Source organism: Lygodium microphyllum, chromosome 4, assembly GCF_053477565.2.
Source record: "Lygodium microphyllum isolate KBCC chromosome 4, Lygodium_microphyllum_v1.1.10, whole genome shotgun sequence".
Classification (NCBI taxonomy): Eukaryota; Viridiplantae; Streptophyta; class Polypodiopsida; order Schizaeales; family Lygodiaceae; genus Lygodium; species Lygodium microphyllum.
The window spans coordinates 65,118,931-65,139,108 of NC_141138.1; positions in this window are offsets into that span (position 1 = coordinate 65,118,931).

The window sequence follows — 20,178 nt, forward strand, 5'->3', positions numbered from 1 at the left end:
TATGTCACCATTTGAGGCATTGTATGGATATAAAGTCAAAGTACCTTCAACATTGTTTCATGACGAAGTGAATCCTCTTGCTCGAGAAGAGTTGGAAAAGATGGAAGCCTTAATTAAGCAGTGTAAGGAAAGCATTAGGAAGGCACAAGAGACAATGAAATTATATGCAAATGATAAAAGAAGGCATGTGGATTTTGAAGAAGGAGAATGGGTATTTTTGAAAGTAGCTAAGTCTCATTATGCTTCTCTCAAGGGTGGACATAATAAGCTTGCTCATCACTATTATGGTCCATATCAAATCACAATGAAAGTTGGAGATTTTGCTTACCAACTTGATTTTCCTTCAACCACATGCATTCACAATGTTTTTCATGTGTCTCAACTTAAGAAATACATTGGTTCTGACATACAAGTTCTTGAAGAACTACCTCCTCTTAATGAAAATGGCTTAATCATTTATGAACCTGAAAGGATTATTGGCAAGAGAGATAAGGTTCTAAGGAACCATATTGTTGTGGAATATCTTGTCAAGTGGAAAGGATTACCTATGGAAGAATCATCTTGGCAACATGCTTCATATTTAGATCAGTATCCATGGCTTCTTCAAGAAGATAATTAGTTCATTGCATAGTGGACAGCTTGATGTTATAATTTTCTGTCATGACAATAATTGACCTATCGATGTCAAAATTGGATTTTGATGATATGGATGGATACCTTATGAAGTACATTTTTATATCTCATATGTGTCATTTCGACATTTCATCCAAGGTTATGGGGCATTTACTATCACTACCATGTTTAAGACAACATTCTAGATTTCCACTATTTTGAGCTTATTTTGGAGATTCTTTTCAATGGAAGATTATCTTCTTCAATGGACAACTTCAACAAGGATATTCAACATTGGTCTCTCATTTCTTAACATTTACCGTTCACTTGTCCTTTCAGTCCAAAGTTTTGAGAACAAAACTCTTGGGCAGGGATGGATTGTAATAAAGCAATTTTCATGCTACCTTAGTTAGGAAATTAGCCTACTTTAAACTGGAGTATGAAAGGCAAGTGGATGCCAATGTAAATAATCTTTGTTAATCATTTTTCACATCTCCACTTCTTGGAGCTTGAAGGTAATTCCTTCCCCACCATTGTAAGGGGTGAGTTCCTTGGAGCAGTTGTCATCAATTGATTCTCAAGCTTCCATGGCTTCAATATCTCTTGTAATTCTTGGTTGTAAGACATCTTGAATTAAGAAGTGGAAAGCTATGGTTCTCAACATTTCTTGTTAGTCTTGTGTAATTTCCATTGAAGAGGCAACCTTCTTTACATTTTTCCATGTTTGATAAACACCTATGCATGGAATCCATGTCTCTTGGACATGAACCCTCCATAAACTGTGAGTCATGGACATGCATTATGCTTGTGAGTCAATTCACACTAGTTGAATGCCACCCTAGAAACTAACTTCCTCAAGGGAAGGTAGTTGTAAGAATCGCCAGTTTAAAGCTTGAAATAATGGTGGATCCTTGTAGCTATAGGGTCAATCCAAAGGAAATTATCTCTACATGCTGAGTTTTCAAACAAAATCTCACCTTTACAATTGTTGGCTACTATTGCAATCTTGCACAATAAACATTTTCTTCAAACTCAAAGGCACAGATAAATATAGGTAGCTTGAAAGAGAGGCCAACTTTTCCATCTCAAAATACATGCCAATCCATATCCTTGAGCTAAAATTCTTTATATTTCTCCCCCTCCTTCTTGCCCACTTTGGAGCCTTTGATACAAAAACATATGAAGAGAATAATTATACCTCAAACTTTCATAGCTATTTATAACCCACCTTTTTGTATAGATTTATGCCAATTGGTGAAAGGTGAGAAGGATCGAAGCTTGCTTGGAAGTGAGCTATGGCAGAGAGCAAGAGCAAGAAGAGAGAGAGACACAAATGGAAACTCTAACAGTCACAATGTGTGATCGGGCCTTCCTTTATTCAAACTGTCACTAAAAGAATAAAGAATAAAGTGACGGTGACAGGCACCCATCACTTATAGTGTGCAGTGGTGGGTACTGTCAGTGTAGTAATACACTGGCGGCTAGGCAGAGGCGCCTTTACCCCCAAAAACCTCCTACTTAAAGGTGAATCAGCCCCAGTGAGGAATGAAAAGAAAAAGAAAAGACAGTACAATGTACACATGTACAACAGGATGAGGAAAAATATCATCTCATCCAACGCCCATCAATCTCCTAAGGAAGACAAAGTACTCAATAGTGAGGCTTTTCGTGAGCAGATTTGCAGGATTTTCATGAGTGGAGATTTTGATAAGGTCAATAGACTTGTCCTCCACGACCCCACGTATGAAGTGATACCTCATCTCAATGTGTTTTGTATTGACATGGAAGACCGGACTTTTGGCTAGCTGAATAGCACTCATAGAATTCGACTACAGCGTAGGTATAGTATCAATCCCAAGGTCATGAACCAAATGGCCTCCTTGCAAGCCTCAGTGGCCGCAACATACTCGGCCTCAGTGGTAGAGAGAGCCGTACACTTCTGAACCCTGGACATCCAATAAATAACACCTCCAACATAGGTAAAGACATAGTCGGAAGTGGATATAGGCCACTGATTCAGATGATGATTACATACTTGCAGCTTCTTCATGCAATGCCTTACAAGCTTCTGAGATACATTCTATATATGCGTAGTGTTGGCTCTTGGATTGGGGTGCGTCATTTCATGTGACACCCTATAGAGATTGGTTTCATACCTATCGTACCATGTCTGGTTCTGTGTGTCTTGGTGATGATAGGTCTCTTGACATTGTGGGCATTGGAGATGTTAGGCTGCAGTTTCCTTCTGGAAATTCTTTTGTTTTGCATGATGTACGCCATATACCTGCGTTGACTCGTAGATGATGTAGGGTATTTTGTGTCTTTTGGAGACTCTGCATGGAATATTACTCGTGGCAGGCTTGTGCTTGCAAGAGGTGCCAAGTCTGGTAGCCTCTATCCCTTACTTGTATCTAGAGCTACATTGGATCATGTTTTGTCTGTGGGTTCTATCCCCCATGTATCCCTTTGGCATGCTCGTTTGGGGCATATGTCTCTTAAAGGAATGAAAATGCTCCGTGCTTTATGCCTTTTGACTCTTCGCATTTTGATTCTTATGATCATTGTTTGTATGGTAGGCAAACTAGAAATATGCATAAAAAGTTTGGTAAGAAACACATGGGTGAGCCCTTGGCTCTTGTGCACTCAGATATATGTAGGCCCATGCCCTGTCAGTCACTTGGTGGGGCAAAGTACTTTGTTACTTTCATATATGATTATTCACGTAAGGTTTGGGCTTATTCCATAAAGAGAAAATCTGATGTCTTAGACACGGTCACTATTTTTATATTCTGCTCACTAGTCAGTTTTACAGGTTATGCTTTGTATATTGCTTCTGGTCAACCTTCCGTGGAACCTAGAGATCCTTTTGACGAACACGCAATACGTGCCTGGATAAACCAAAATATCGAGAATTTGATCTAGGTCGTCCGGTTAGCAAGCATTGATTATGTAAGTCTTCTTCCTCAACTCCTCCTCTTGTTCTGTGGCTTTTCTTCTCCTCTCTTCCTCAACTCTTCTTGACTCATTCTTGGATTTTTTGCAGGTCCACTTTCTCCTTTTTCTTCCTCTCTTCCTCCTATTTTTTTTACGTCATCTTCTTCTTAGGCATCCTTGCCCTCCTCTTGCTAGATTGAGCTTCTTGCTCTCCCTCCTCCTCAATGACCATCCTCTTGCTTGATTGTTCTTTGTCCTGCCAAGGAGGTGACCTATCAGGTGTTTCATCTGGTCCCTCTTCTCTGTCTTGTGCCTCTTTTATTGCCTCTTGGCGATAAGGGTGGTCAAGACCCCTCCATACCCTATATGAGGCTTTAGTTGAGGGCTTCTTCTTGTCGATTCCTTTCAATGCTGGGGATTCTCCACCCATCGAGTGGTCTACTTCCAAGGGCTAGCGCTCTGGCTGATTGGTCTATGGTCTTTCTAATGTAGCCGTTCCAATCTACCTCATCCAGTGAATGAGCCACCATGCTCTCCAGCACAGGCACACTAATCCTATGCATGAAAAAATTGTATCTTTGGCTGGAGAAGAGGAAGTGGATCACCTTTGCCTGCAATTTGACTTCCACATCATGAATGTCCTGGATGCTTATGCCATCATTCATTAAGACACTCTCCTTTCTCATCCCCAGCATGGCATAGACGTCTCTCTTTGGCCTCTTCTCCACCTTTGGTTCCAATCCCAATGCCTTTTCCACCAAGGCTCTACTGAGTGGGACCTGTACCTACTTGATTCCTTCTATGCTTCCTACGGATACTATTCCGCATTCCTTGTCGGGGTTATATGTCCTTAGGAATTCCACGCACTTAGTGTGGTCTCCGAGCTTTTCGATGTACTTGGTGAGGTTGCACTGGTTAATGATCCTCCTAATGGCCTCCTCACTAGTCACCACCTCTTTGATGTTGTGAATGCTCCTGAATCTAAGTTGGCTATACGCCCGGATTTTCAAGGGAGAGGCCGTACTTTGCTCTTTCCTCTTCCGTGAAGAGAAGGCGATGGGCTCGGTCTTGCTGCAACATCTTCAGCTTCTGTCATAAGCCATGGTTTGTCATTAGTGCTTTTCAAAACAATCATTTGCTGGAAGAAAAACTTTGTGCTTGGAGAATTGAAATGTTTTTAGTACAAGATTAGACTTTTTCCTCCAAGTAGTTTATTGATTTCAAATTTTATTGACATTTTCCTCAATCACAAGTTGTTTCATCCTACCATTGAGGTCCCCCATGTGTGCTTTTCCTTTATTGTTTCCCTTACATGCTTGGTTTGATTCACCTTACTCCCTCCCCCTTCTGAAATGAGAAGAATCCTTCCTAGGATTAAAGGTTTAGAGGATGAAGGGCCTTCAGCACGTAATCTTAGCGTTTTACTGTCACATGAGCCAAACATAGAAATTCGAGTTATATTCTAAAGTAGCATAGATGTCCATGTCTAAAGGGTGGATGCCTACATGCGTAATGTAAGTGAGGACATCAAGCAAGAAGTTACCCGAGTCCACTCGGCTAGCAACGTGCAGCTCCTCCTCACTGAGGATGCAATCTAAACAAGGAGGTCCCTTATTATGCTCTTCAAGGGGTCGATTACAAAGGGTAGTCAACACCCTATATGAAGTGGGGGCTACATAGGTTGGGTCGTATTCCAATGCCTTGATTGCCCATCGCTGCTCAGTGTTTATCATTATTTGGCATCCCTCTAGTTCCCATTGCAATCGAAGAGTGTACCATTTTCACAAGAAGGAGGATTCATTGTCAACAAGCTGTTGCAACCGTGCAATTTCTTGGTCCGGCCATGACTGTGGTTCTTGTATATGACATAATGAGACGTGTGGTTGCCTGTTCTTTCGATATCTTAGTTGCAATTAATTCCTCAGCTGCTTCAAACGCCTTTACGAATACAATTTCTGACTCTTCCTAGGAGCAAGGGAGTGTGCATACTTTCATTGCTATAGGCTCTTCCAAGAGACCTAAGTCTAGTCGATCGTAGCTTTTAGCCAGTGTCATGAAGGTAGTGTCCAAATGTCTTAGGCAAGAAACCAAGTCATCTCCTGTATTTTCAGCTAGATCTGCAGCCAAGGTTAGAATTGATTGATGCTTATAACACGGTTTAAGGCTAGCAATGGTTGAGGTTTGATGGTAATAGAGAGTTCAATAGCTAATGGTTGCTACATGGTTTGCTTCTGAGGTTGTAGCTTGGTCTCATGTTTGATGGGTTTGGTTGTAGCTGTGGTTGTCCCGCTACTAGATGCTTCTGAGGTGTGAGGGGCACCATCATTGCTAGATTTGGGTAGTTTGTTAGCAATAGGCTCTGCAGTTTTTGGTGATCGATTGGTTTAGGTTCTATCGATCTAGGCTTTGGAGGTTCCATAGACTTAGCGGCCCGATTCTCTTGTGAGAACTAAGTGTCTCTAGCTGAATGTTTCGTGTGGTCAAGCTTGAGAGTGGCATTTGAGTAGGTCCTTTGGTTGTTTTGTCTTTAGGTAGCCAAATCCAGGTGTTGCCCTCATAGTAGCATTGCACTTGCAATAAGGCCTTTGGGACCCATCATGGCTTTTGACCATACACCGATGTTTATAGTTTCGTCTTGCCTCCTAGGTTTCAAGTGTGGGTCATTAGCCTTGCACGACCGTGGGTTTCTGGTTCTAGGTGGCGGTGCTTGATGTTTAGGTACCCATTTGAACTGGGGCATATGGGCTTCAGCATTGGGTTTAGCGGTTTGTTGGCATTGAGGCTTGGCGGGTTGTGGCAAGTCACGACCCCCTTCTTAGACTTGACAGTGGGTTTCTCTACTAGTGGCTTTGCGGACTTAAACGGAGACTCGCCGCCCTTGCTAAAAGCTGTAATGAGGTAGATGTTGCCCATGGCTAGGTGGATATGCTGCGACTCGTAATCGACATGGCAACGAGCTCGCTTGTTAAAGGTTCATCTAACAGCGATTCTGTGCATGCATCTTTAGTGTTGCGCAACACATAGAAGATCATCAGCATGCTTTCAGACTCGATAGAAACTGCAACCTTGCACTTTTCCAAAAGTGTGTATGATCGACCTCTATATATAGGCTGAGCTTAGCATTAGTGGGTTGTAACTGCAGTTTGCCAATTTGTGTCCAATGGTCATGAGTTAAGACATTAAAGTTAGCTCCATCATCGATCAATGCATTGATGATGCATGTGTGCTTAGTAGTGACTGTTATGCTTAGGTAAGCTGGTTCTACAGCTTCCTCAACGTCATTGTCCATCTCAGTGATAGTGGCTACTCGTACTTGGACAGGGGATGCTAGCATTAGAGGCTCATGCAATAGGTGCGTGTGAGGGAAGTACTTCTTTATGCGGCTACCATTGAAGAAGCCTATGCCCTCACCTTCTAGGGTTTTGAGTTCTACATTGCCAATTCGCCTAACGGTTCAAACCTTGAAAGAACCTAGCCCTCAAAACTTCATTTTTTGCTTATGTCCTTTGACTAAGTACACCAGTACTAAGTCGCCCTGTTTAAAGTTGCGCTGCTTGACATACTTGTCAAACCATCATTTGCGTCTTGCTTTCTCGAATATTAGCACATGGGTGGCTAGAAGCTGAGTTTGCGATAAGCGTTCGAGCTCAATTAGGAGTTCCATCCATGCCTCCTTCCTGTCCCATCTCTCTTGAAGGGCATGAAGAACTCTAAGGGTAGAATTGCCTCCGTACCATAGGTCAATCTAAAGGGGGTCTGTCCTACAGCCGTCTTGTAAGCCGTGTGGTAGGCCTATAAGGCCACCATCAACTTATTATCCCAGCACTGCGCGAAGTAGAGATGACCTTGGTCAAGACGTTTACCAAGATTTTATTTATGGATTCAGCTTGGCCGTTTGCCTGCAGGTAATAAGGTGATTTCCAATGGATGATTAGGAAGGAGGATAGGAGGTGAGCTATCACTTCGTTGATGAAGTGTGCACCTTGGTCATTGACTAGTTCGATGGAGCAATCGAATCGTGTGATCACCTGATCCCATAGGAAGAACTTGGCACTGGTCCTAGCGTCATTTTTTCTCGTAGCTCGTGCTTTTGCACATTTTGTTAGATAGTCGGTGGCAACAATGATGTATGTGGCTTGTGAATACTATGTCATGGGACTAATGGATCCGATGAAGTTGATTCCCATTTCTCGAAAGGTTGTCATGCAATAATTGGGGTTAGCTCCATGTGATCCTTACAAATAGGGACCTTAGTCCATTGGCACTCATCACAATGCTTCACAAATCATGTTGCATCTCGAAAAAGAGTAGGCCACCAAAGCTAAGATTGCAGCACCTTTTGAGCTATCACATCTCCGCTGAAGTGTCCTCCTACGATTCCGTTATATGCCTCTATGAGTACGTCATGCATCTCATGCTCACTCATGCATCTATGCAGTAATCCATCTTGCCTCAACCTGTAGAGTTGGCCTACTATCAACTGATAGGGTTGGATCTTTAGGATGAACTGCCTAAGTCGGGCCTTTTCTATTGGTCATTCCGGTAGTCTGTGGTCAAGCACTTGAACTATGTCATCTACCCAATATGGTGTCATGTCGGCTCTAAAAAATCCCCTTTCACTAGACAAGCTGAATAGATGTGCATCTGGTAGTTTGTCTACAATGCCTTGCCTAGCGGATTCTCCTGTGGGGATGTGAGACATATGGTTAGCCATGTAATGTTTCTTCCCTTTACACACCACCACGTAGAAGTCGAACTCCAAAAGTAGAAGTAGCCATCTAGCAATGCCTCCTGTAGCGCAAGGTTTGTTAACAAGATACAACAAGGCTTGATGGTCAACAAAGAAGGTAAAAGGTGTAGTCAAAAGGTAATGCCGAAATTTCTTTACAGCAAATACCATGGCCAAGCCCTCTCTCTCCATTGTTAAGTAATTTATTTCTATTTCAATGAGTTGTCTGCTAGCAAAGCTCACTGGGTAATCCAGGTTGTATTCACCAGGTTGGCACAACACAGCTCCTACGTCGAATTTTGAAGCATCAATGTGCACATGGAACGTGAGTGTCCAATTTGGGACTCCTAGAATCGGTTTTGTGATTAGAGCCTTTTTTAGTTCCTCATACATGTGTTGCCATTCCTCGGTCCATTCAAATATGGTCAATAGCTTGTATAGAGGTCTAGCAATCAATGCATAGTTCAACATGAACCGTCAATAATACCATGTATGGCCTAAGAATCATTGAATGCCCTTGTAATCAGTTGGGGGTGGAAGGTCGACAATGACCTTGATCTTCGAGAAATCTGTGGCAATGCCGTTCTTCGACACCACGTGTCCTAGGATGCATCCATACTTCACACAAAACTAGTACTTCAAGGGGTTCAATGAGAGATGATATAGTCAACACTGTTCAATCTAAGTGTTCCCTCCAAGTAGAGTGAACACACAAGTCATCCACGAAGACCTCTAGCTCCTTCTTGAGCATGTCTTTAAATATAGTGCATATCAATCATGTTGGAAGGTAGCTGGCGCGTTAGTCAATCCAAAAGGCATGACTATGTAGGCAAAGACATCCCATTCAGTGGTGAATGCAATCTTATGCCTATCGTTAGAATACACTTGCACCTGATTGTATCCAGAGAAGTCGTCCAAAGAACTATAGGTCTCTTTGCCAGCTACTCTCTCGAGCATGTGCTCGGTGTATGGCAATGGATAGTTATCTCTCTTTGTAGCCGCATTTACCTTCTTGTAATCGACATACACTCTAATCTTTCCATTCTTCTTTAATACAATGGCTATGGGCAAAACCCAGTCCGTGTGTTCAATTTTGTATATGAATCCTTCTCTCATTAGCTTGTCAATTTCTTCCTTGACGGCATGGGCGTGCTTTGGATTCATGGGATACAGTCGCTGGTTGACCGATGTTGCGTCAGGTGTCATGGGTATGTTGTGAGTCACTACACTCGAGTCTACCCCCTTGAGCTCTTCAAGCGATAGAGCAAAGATGTCTATATACTCTCGTAAGAGAGTAATGAGACTTGTTTCCTCTTCCTCAGTCAAGTCATCGACTATAAGGACGGTCATGGTGTCTCCCCTTCCTTAGCTAAATTAACCTCTTTGACCTTGGCAGGTCCTTTGATTGGTTCGCTTACTTGCCCCTATCATTTGGCTCCCAACAAGATCACCACCCTATCTTCTTTTTTGAATTTTGTGAATCGCTTTGGTAGGTCTTATGGTCTTTGCTGCTCTTTTGTCTACATTTTCCTAGGCAACTTATGTGGTTCTTCCCTTAACCGTCGATATCTTAGATGGACGGGTAGGTCCCCCTTGGTGTGTCTAGTCTTGGAAGGTCAAGGTATCTTGGGGCCACTATCGGAGCTAACTTCTGACTCAGAATCAAACTCTCCATCTTCGCTAGAAGAGGGAGTCTCTCCTGGTGGTCGCAGCTTGGAAGGCGAGTCTGTTCTTAGCAGTGGTGCATCACTCAATTGGGCTAGGCATACCTGTTCGTAGTCGATTGCGCACATGTGCTCCAACCAAATTCGATTGCAGTCCTTGTGCATGATTCCTTTCTCTACTCTAAGGGTGCTCTATTTGCATGGTTTGGGGTCCACTCATATTTGTTCTATTACACTTCCCCCTGTGTCGTATTCTATAGTATCGACTTCCCTTTCGCTCTCACCACTGAAGGAATGGAAATCTTCATATTCATCATCAAAGCTGTCTTTATTCGATTGCTCATCATTTCTAAGTTCTGATACGTCTCTTCTTGCTGGTCGAGGACTAAAGCCCAATTGTACATTAAGTATAAATTGTGCACCTTGGACCACCACCATTTAGGCTCATCCAAGAGATTGTGGAGTGGCCTGAGATTAGTTGTTGGATTTGGATTGACTAATGACCATGTCACCTTTAATATGCTAATGCAATATATTTTTAGACCGTATCTCGATGATTTTGTACGTGTCTTCTTTGATGACACCTTGGTTTATTCCAAGGAAGAGGAGGATCATGCATCCCAAGTTCTCATTGTCCTTGAGACCATGGACTCATAAGCTCTATGCTAAGAAGAAAAAGTGTGCCTTCCTCAAGAGAGGCATATTGAATATCTTGGATTTATTGTGTCAAATGAAGGTATCTCTGTAGACCCTACAAAGGTTAAGGATGCCCAAGAGTGGTCTCCACCAACTAGTGTTAAAGAAGTGTGTAGCTTCCTTGGATTAACAGGTTGGTATATGATCTTCATTAAGGACTATGCCTTTGTTAACCCTCAAACAACAATGTGGAAAAGCCAAGAAATCTAAAGCAAAAGACAAGACCAAGGAAAAAGTGAAATAGAAGACAAAGGTGCACCAAGAAGAGTCTGGAAACACAATAAGTGCAGAAAAGTCCTAAATCAAGGAAAAAGGCGCACGAGAAAAAGCGCAGTCTATACTTTTGTAAAAAAGTGCAAGGTGCACCATGGTTTATTTTAAGAGTGCCGAGATCTCACTCGTGCAATTTGTAAAGGTGATTGAGCGGTAGGAAGGAAGCTAGGAAGATAGAAGAACAATGGGACAAAGGGCCTAGGCAATGACCGGATATGTAAAAAAGGGGATGACTGCCCAAAAGGGATTTAGGGTTTTGTATATAAAGTTGAAAAGTGAATGAGAAGCTCATTCTTATGTGTGCCAAAAAGCTTCTTCTTCTTCTTCTCTTCTTCTTGCCTTCTTGCTTGTGCTTGAGAGAGGGAGTGAGTGAGTGTGAGGGAGTGAGTGTGTGAGAGTGAGGGATTGAGGAGAAGAAGCTCCCCATCTCCTCTCTTCATCTTCTTCTCATCTCTACTCTTCTCTTGTCTCGTGCGGCTATGGAGGATGGAGCTTTTTGGAGAGGGATTGAGGTTGCTTGAGCTTGCCTCAAGGATTGTGGAGCTACTAGCGTGCACAGGAGAGGAGGGTACTCGATCGGGCATCAAGGTAAGCCCACTACACCCCATAGGTAGGGAGGGTGCATCAGCTATGTGAGAGGTAGCCATGGCCGCTCGGCTTGAAACGCTTGACCAATAAGCGGTCCGTAGGTCTTAGGGGTTGAGCTTGAAACTCCTTTCATTTTGGTTTTGTTACCGGGACCGATAAAATTAAGCCTTGAGTGCCGCATGCTTCGAATTGAGCATAGAAGTAGGGTTTTCAGTCCGAACTAGTGCTTGAGATAGATAGGAGATTTAGGTGGGTTGATCTTCGAAAAAAGTAAGTATTTTGGTTAGTTGTTGAGTAGGCAAGTAGGTAAATCAACCTTAGCCCTTGTTTTTTATTTTTGTTGCGTTAGGATAGGATTAGAACCAAGGAAACATGGAAAACAGAAGGGTTTTCTATTGCTGAAAACAAGCTGAAAACTGGGAGAAAGGGGCATAAAATTTAAATCTTGAGTAGATGGGTAAAAGAGGGAAAACCATAAGGTTGAAGGAGACTTGAGCAGGGCAATAAGAGGCTCAAAAGGTCAGGGGAAGCCTCAATTTGGAGTTAGACATTGAGAAAGAGAGGTTGAGAGAGAGAGACTATGAGTGCAGGTGCAGAAGGGATTCGATCTAGTCATTTCGATGTCGCCCAACCATCCCAAGTATTCCTTGACCTTCTCTGAGTTGTGTTTGTTGGATTTGGAAAGTTGGAGCTTGTGCTAGGACCCCCACACGTTGCATTCATCATTTGCGCCCTCGCAATTGCGCCGCAATAAATGAATCGGACCACTCTGTAGGTGTCCGAGTCCCAGAATCGGACACTCGGACTGTCCAACTCTCGAAGTCGGACCGTCTACCAGTCGAACCACTCTACTAGCCGGACCGCCCGACTCGAGCGTACCCCCTTAGAGTTGGACCACCCAGTCCGATCGGACCAACTACACGACCTGACCATCCGACTTTGCCAGTCGGACCTTGCCACGTGGCAGTAGGACCCATTTTGAGACTTGGACCATTTGGTCCGATCAGACAGTCTAACTCCACCAATCGGACCACCCGATCCAACTCTTAGAATCATACCACTAGGGCAGAACATTGTAAACTGGTAAGTGAGCAACCTCCTCAGGCCAAGGCCACTCCGAACACATCCTCAAACATCCTTGAGTACCTAACCTGGCTCTCAAAAGATAGAGATTGGAGAAACCACACCTGGGCAGCCTAGAGTCAATCTCTAGAAGCAAGCCATAGAACATGTGAGACTTAGAGCTGAAACTAACCCTTAGATTCCAATCAGGCCTTGACAGAGTGTAGAGTGTGCAGCATAGACCCTAGACAATACGAGAGGATAGCCAGGAAATGCGCTTAGAGACATATTAGGCTATGAACAAAAGGGGGAAGAGCGGGAATTGCATGGGTCATTTTGCATTCGCACCCCACACTGATTTCATAATTTAAAGTGCACTAAAAGGGAGAAAGCTTGGTTTGGCACTGTGCACTGGATAGCACTAAGCACAAGTGTGAATAAAATTGACAACTGCTTTCAATAACAAGGAACTCACATAGAATTATAATAATATAAAGAACCCACCAGTAGGAGCAGATCATGAGGCATAGCTGGGTGCCACAGAGCCCCGTTAATAAGACCCCGGACCCCCGCAGAGGGGGCTTTGCCCCTCTCCACACCTCCCCCTAGTAGGTTGGAGAGAAAACACGCGCTGTGATAAGTCCTCCAAAATTAGACCCTGGTGTAGTAATGGCACTACACAAGCATGGATTCTCACTTGCAAAGGAGCAACCAAAAGCCCATACCCGAACATAGACAAACAGAGAACCTAGAGTCTCAATGGGCTGATCTAGCCAACAAGGGAAAAAAGGCCACACCGCAAAAACACGTATGTGTTGCGTCCGGATTGCATCTAGTCCCAGCGGAATGGAACAACATCAAGCTACAACTGCGAGGATGATAGACATGACAGTCTTATTGATAGATGTACCTAGAATGACACTACACAAACAACCCAAGAAATCAGTGGAGAATCCACATCCAGTTGCGTAGTTGGGGACTCAAAGGCATATATCAGAAGGCTTGAATTTACAAGCCAAGACTTGGAAGATGAAGACATAGTACCACTTGCTTATCTTAGGGAGGATAATCGCAACCTTTAGCAAGGGTGACCTCATTAAACCTCGAGGGAAAGACAAGGAATGTTCTGACATAATAGGCAAGCCTAGTAACAAGAGTAAGGACTTGTTGAAAGATTTGATACAAGCACATGTTGAACAGAGAGAACCAGTGAGCGAGGCCATGCGTGAAACAAGAAGGTTAGGAGACAATGCCAAGGACAGGCTTTGGACTTACAAATATTGCAGAAGACCACAAAAGACGCTGAGGCCTTACAGACGAAGGCATTGATGGAGAGCTAGCAAAATGCCTTGATGGATATTCAAAGTGTTGCTATGTGCTCAAGGGTATTACGTAGGTAATCGATGGATTTGGGTACCAAAGCCTCTGGCTAAACCACCTCTGTCAGCTGAAGGCTAGTTGATATCACAAGTAGGGAAGCGCAGGAGGAAATCTAAACGAAGAACCAAGTTTCAAGTAAAAAACATTGGAGCGACCGATTCCCTCACGATTGAAGTCAAGAAACCAAGCGGGGCTATTTGAAGGGTGGATCCTCAACCTAGCATGCTAGACATGCAGATATTAGATGTGATCGTTGAGGGTACATAAAAGCCACTAGTGCCCAAGGAGCCTTTGACTTCCCAAGTGGATAACAAGGATCATAGGTGCAACATTGCTCATGGCAAGGCTAAATGCTCAATAACGCAAATGACAGAATCATCTAACAGCCACGAGCAAATCTCCCAACCAATGTCAAAGCCACTTAGGGGTCCCGAGTCTTCTACACCCTCTTTCCCTAAACGGACATAGGAAGCACAACAACAGTCATCAAGTGCAGCCGCTCAATCCCAATCTCTATCTTCATCCAAGCTTCCAGATGTCCAAGAGGTGGGACATGACACCACCCACAGCTCTCGGCCCAAGGATATGATTGTGCAATCTAATGTGACTAGATCAAGTGAGGCTCGATCTGCACAAGTGAATGCTCAAAGGGCAACAAAATACACAACCACTTCCAATCTGCATGAGGACCTGACACCGCAATCTACTAACAATAGCCAGTCCACTAAACTAGCCATTAGTACTTCCAATTAGGAATCATGGCAATCACAGCCTTTGGCCATGACAACACCTCTGGTGGAAGGCGTCCTTGGCTTTTCACCTATGAAAGAGGTGTTGCAATCAACATCTTTAACACCCTTGGCACTGCCAACGTACCTATAGCCTAGGATGGAGGAGGGATCTCTTGAAGAGGAGGCCCAACCAAACAAACTAGAGAAAGAGAATGTTGAGGCCCAACCAAACACATCAACGATTGACCTGGTTCAGAGTCCTGAGTCCTTAAAGGATGCACCGCAATTGCCCAAGAAAAAGAGGAGAAAACAACGGCAGTTGCTAGTGGCTGTAGACACCAAGAAGATTGAGACCAAGAGCGCTGATGAGCTAAAGAATAAAGTGTCGAGTCCATCTACCAATGAGCCCGTTGCCATCTCTCCTAACAGCACTAAAACCTCAGGCACATCCATGTGCTCTGAAAAATCAAAGCAACCATTACCATCAACGGTTGCTTGCAACACTCAATCCATCGACAACAGAACTTGCATTGATCAATCAAGAGTGGATACAACACTGTCACAATAGGGTGACAAATCTATACTAGTCGTATCCAAGGAGAACCATGACGCAATAACAACAAAGCCTCAAGAGAAACATGGAAACCCTGAGGACATAAGCAATCCTAGAGTTAAACAATCTTGCTTATCTAGGCCTGAGCCCTAACTTCCGCCATCAAAGATTGTTGCCAACACTGCCCAAAATCCAATGTCACCTTTTTGTGCATTTTCATAATGCTATTGAACAGGCCTGCTAAATTTACCAACAAACCGCCACCTCTTGTTGAATCTTTGCATATCAATGTTTTTCACTATCATCTACTTCGTCAGCCCATATGACAATAAGCCTTCAGTTCAAATGACCATTAGCTCCTTTCTCATACACCCAACCTCAAATAAGCATGTGATCTCCCCTTTTTTACGTCTAGAAAGGATATCCCCCTGACCCTGAAACACTCCCTCCATTTGGCCCAAGTCTGGAGCGTCGACCTCGTCTGCTTAAAACTGAAGCATCTGATCGCGCCGAAGTAGATGTAATAGAGCAACCTGACGATGTCCGAGGAGACAGCTTCTAGTTCGCCACGTCTCTGAATCTTGCCATCTGATCTGGAGACATGCGTGTGAAGATATCCTGCAACTTCTCATTGCACATCCCTCGACTCATCTTGATGATCTAAGTATCCACAAAGGTCACTTGCACAGACAAAAAATGATGTTAGCATAATCAGTTTAAATCATACAAAGCATGGTAATATAAATCTTTAAAAAATGATCTTACTTAAAATGCATATCTTATGTATCCTTATAAGTGATTAGTCAACGAATTGAGTAAGTGGATGCTCCAAGTATGAAGTATCATATGGTCCCATGTCAATCTCCTGACACAACTTGACATAAACTGGAAGGTTGATAGACATGTCACCACAAAAGGATGAGTCCACCTCGTTCTCAAAGAATTCTTGGACTCCTATATTTCCATCATTGTTACCCGATGCTGGCTCCTCTACATACTTCAAGCTTCACCCCTTGCAATATCGACCCCTCTATTTGCATATTGCCCTCATCTATGCTTGGAATATCGCTTTGATCATATACTCTCGCACTTCGGGGAGCTGAAGGTATAACATACCACTATCGAGATTGTCGAGAGTTTAGATAGAAGATTACCTATTTACAAATATGTACAAGAGAGATTTAACTATTGTCACATGTACCATGTTGGAATACAATTAACAAAGAAACAAGTTCATGTACCTGTTCACAATGGGCTGGCAACACAAAGGTGTTGCACAAATCCGTCCATTTTTTTTCGGAATCTATTTCGAGAAATCCAGATGGACCTCGTCGAATTGTTGCTCCAGCTCCTTCGAGTACCACTTTGAACCACTACACATCGAATAGTATCATGGAGAAGCTACAGCAATCCATCGTAACAATACTTTGTAAGTTTCCAAAATACTCCATCTCATCTATAATTGTGTTTGGATCCATTGCTCGTCGGCTCTCTTGCTCGAACCTTGCCATGATACCAGTCTGTTGTGGAGTGCATTTTGTCAATACGCTCCACGTGAAAATACCGTCCATGCAACCACGCTGCACTATATATTTTGTACTGTACATTGAAATACTCAATTAGTTGTTGCATATAAAATATAGATACAACAAATCCTAAACATGTCATCACCTTTGGACTACATCCCCTCGAGAATTTCCACTCCTCGGTTGAGACCTCCGCCCCTTCGCGAGATGCTGCGATCAAAGCTCCATGCAACCATCGTGTTGACATAAACCGCGGCATCTCTTCCATGTCCTCGAAATATTGAATCGATCGATGGCACGCACTACGTCGAAATTCAGACCACACTTCCTCTTGATCTTGCCTAGCTTACTGGTACGTGGTGAGCCAAGTCTCCATAGAGGCATGGTGCAACATACAAAAGCGATTCACTTTCTCCTCCATTGCAACATCCATTCTTTTTTCTACCCCATTTCCAACCACTATATCTAGGGTCATTCTATCATCATCCTTAAGCGACCATAGTATACTGTTGTTTGGATCCACCCTTAGTAGCCATTGTGAAATATGCACTAGTGCCTCAGACACCAACCAACCTTCAGCCATGCTACCTTCTGGCCAAGCTCGTTGTCGCACAAAGCCTTTCAGGGTTTTCATGAAGCACTCCAAGAAGAACATCCATCGCATATGGACACATCCAGCAATCTCCACTTCATCTACAAGATGCACAAGAAGGTGGATTTGTATCGTGAGCATGCTGGTAGGCAGGTATTTCTTAAAGAGACAGATCGTCTCCACTGCTCCCCGCCTTGTGGATTCAATAGAGGACGTCTTAATCTCCTTTTGTGAGATCCATTGCACTAAAGTCGACAACCTGTAAATGGCCCCACGTATTTCTGGAGTAAGGCATCCTGCGATCGCGATTGGTAGTACAAACTATCACAAATGAGAAAGCATTATGAACAATGACTACACTCCAAATAACAAAATGCGCAGGCTACTTACAATCCATTCATAGTACAAACTTGACATATCTTATGCCAATCATGGGATTTTAGCCCTGATAATTGGTCGTCTTTAGAAAACGCAGACTTAAGAGAACGCATCATACCCGTCGGAGTGCGGATAGACTTGACTATTTGCTTTACAATGGGCTCTTCTTTAGTGGATAAAACCCAAGGAGCGTGAGGTAGCTGCATGGACCATCAGTACTCGATTGTGGCTAAAGCACCTTCATCTTGCCTACCTCCTTAAAATCCATTCATGCCCCTATAGTGTCTCTCTTTCTTGTGATGTGGTCCCATAGCAAGCTGCCCACGTTCTTGAAAATATGCATGGGATCCAACAAGTGGTTGATCTGTAAGTGGGTCCAACATGGCAACTCATAGAAAACTAAGAACCGTCGCATTCCATTTGGATGTGACTCCGTGTGGACCATTTTTAGCTCATACCAGCTTTGGGCATTCATACGTGTTGGAGGTCGTCCAAGAAAACCTTCCCTGAGTTCATGACCCTTTAACAAGAAAGCGGTGTGTCCTTGATATACCATCTTCTTCATAGTTCGTGACCTTCGGGAGTCTAACTGTGGCTCGTAGAATGGACATGCATGATAACCTGAGGTAACCAGACCTGTCCCAACACCTCTATCTAGTAAATACAAACTTGAACGAGCTATGATAGATATTGCCAATGAGAATGGAAGCCTATTTATCTGAGCACTCTATGAATCCCGGAAAGTCATGCATCATCCACACGAGAATGGCTCGAATATTGGTAGACTGTCGACCATCGTGTTTGCTCATATCTTGCACGGTGACCCCCTCCTCCCACAAAATCTTAAGCTCATCGACTAATGAATGAAGATATACGTCCATATTTTTGACTTTGTAGCGGCCAGGGATGAGTACGCTAAGGATGAGATGTCCTTTCTTCATAGAAAGCCATGGAGGAATATTGTAGTTGACAAGGACTATAGGCCACACACTGTAAGAAGTTGAGCACAAATCAAATGGGTTTAGCCATCCATTGCAAGACCGAGCCGAAGATTCCTTGGTTCTTAGGCAAAGCCTGGGAAGGTAGAGTCAATGTGGCTCCATGCGTGTGAATCCGCTGATATTCGTTAAACTCCATTTGTGGACCTATTCTACTCATGCCATGTTGTCAAGCTTACCATGCCAGACGTACGAAACATGTGGTTTATGTGGGGGATAAGCGGAAAGTGTCTAAGAACTTTTTGAGGGATGGTTTGCCCTTGCAAGTCCTGTCGATACCTGTGAGAACCACACTTTGGACATGTCTCCATAGTCTCAAATAGTATGCAATCGTTGATACATGTATGGATGCTGTTGTAGTCCATGCCAAGCTTTTGTAAATCATGTCATGCATCATCACGAGACTCAGGCATGGTATTTACAAGTGATAATATATGATACTTTAGTGACCTGAAAAAAATCATAAAATACCTTGAAAAAGCACAAATGTTTTTAATGATAGTGCCGAAAAGAAATCAACGAAGCATACGTATAAGGTACCTGATCAACTCGGTCACACTCGCATCGCTCCACCCATATTTTGCTTGCACACTTAGGAGTGCAAGCAGTGTCTTTAGGCGAGATACTTGGCACCCATCATATAATGGTATGGATGCTTCCTCTCTAAGCGGATCAGAAGTCTCGACATCCATGGGAATTAATGCATCGATCATTGCCTTCATCTTAGGCTCCAAGATTGTAGGTAAGTCTCCAAGGCTGTCTGTCTCCTCTGGTATTGACGGTATAGATTAGGTAGTACCTTCCAAGTGGTGGATTGGCTCAAGCACTCCATCCATCGCACGGCCACAAACTCTTCTAATTGGCTGCAAAGGGTGCACTCCTCCTTGGGACAACACGTCACCTCCTTGGATAAAAAATTTGCCATCCACACCCAATCTTTTTGTATATGGTATTCAATTAGCTTGCGAGTACAATGCATAATTGATATTAATTTTTCTTACCGTTTGCTGAAAATCCAAGATCACCTGATCAATGATCTCAGATTGAAACTCGCCGAAGCATCATACGCGTTCTATAGACAATCGACGTTTTTGTCTAATTGCTAGTTTACGTTAAGAGTAAGGACATGGGAACACATTGATTAAGATACGCCTCGCGATCTTGAACATCAAGACCTTCATTGTTTTCCATTTTTTCTACGTTACGACAAACAATTTGTTTTTGTTATCATTCTTTTTTTCTTTCTTAAATTGTTTGAGAAGGGATTTCTTCTCTTGTAACTCAGCAAAAATTAACGTATGTAAAGTCTCCACCCACCCATCCACAAATTAACGTATGTCGGAGTGTTTCCCGTCTCATGGTGTTGCACTGGACCTCACCAGACCTCGCCACCACTCTCTCTTTGCTTTTATCCATTCATTATCTCCTCTTCTTCCATCTCTCTCTCTTTTTCTCTTTCTTT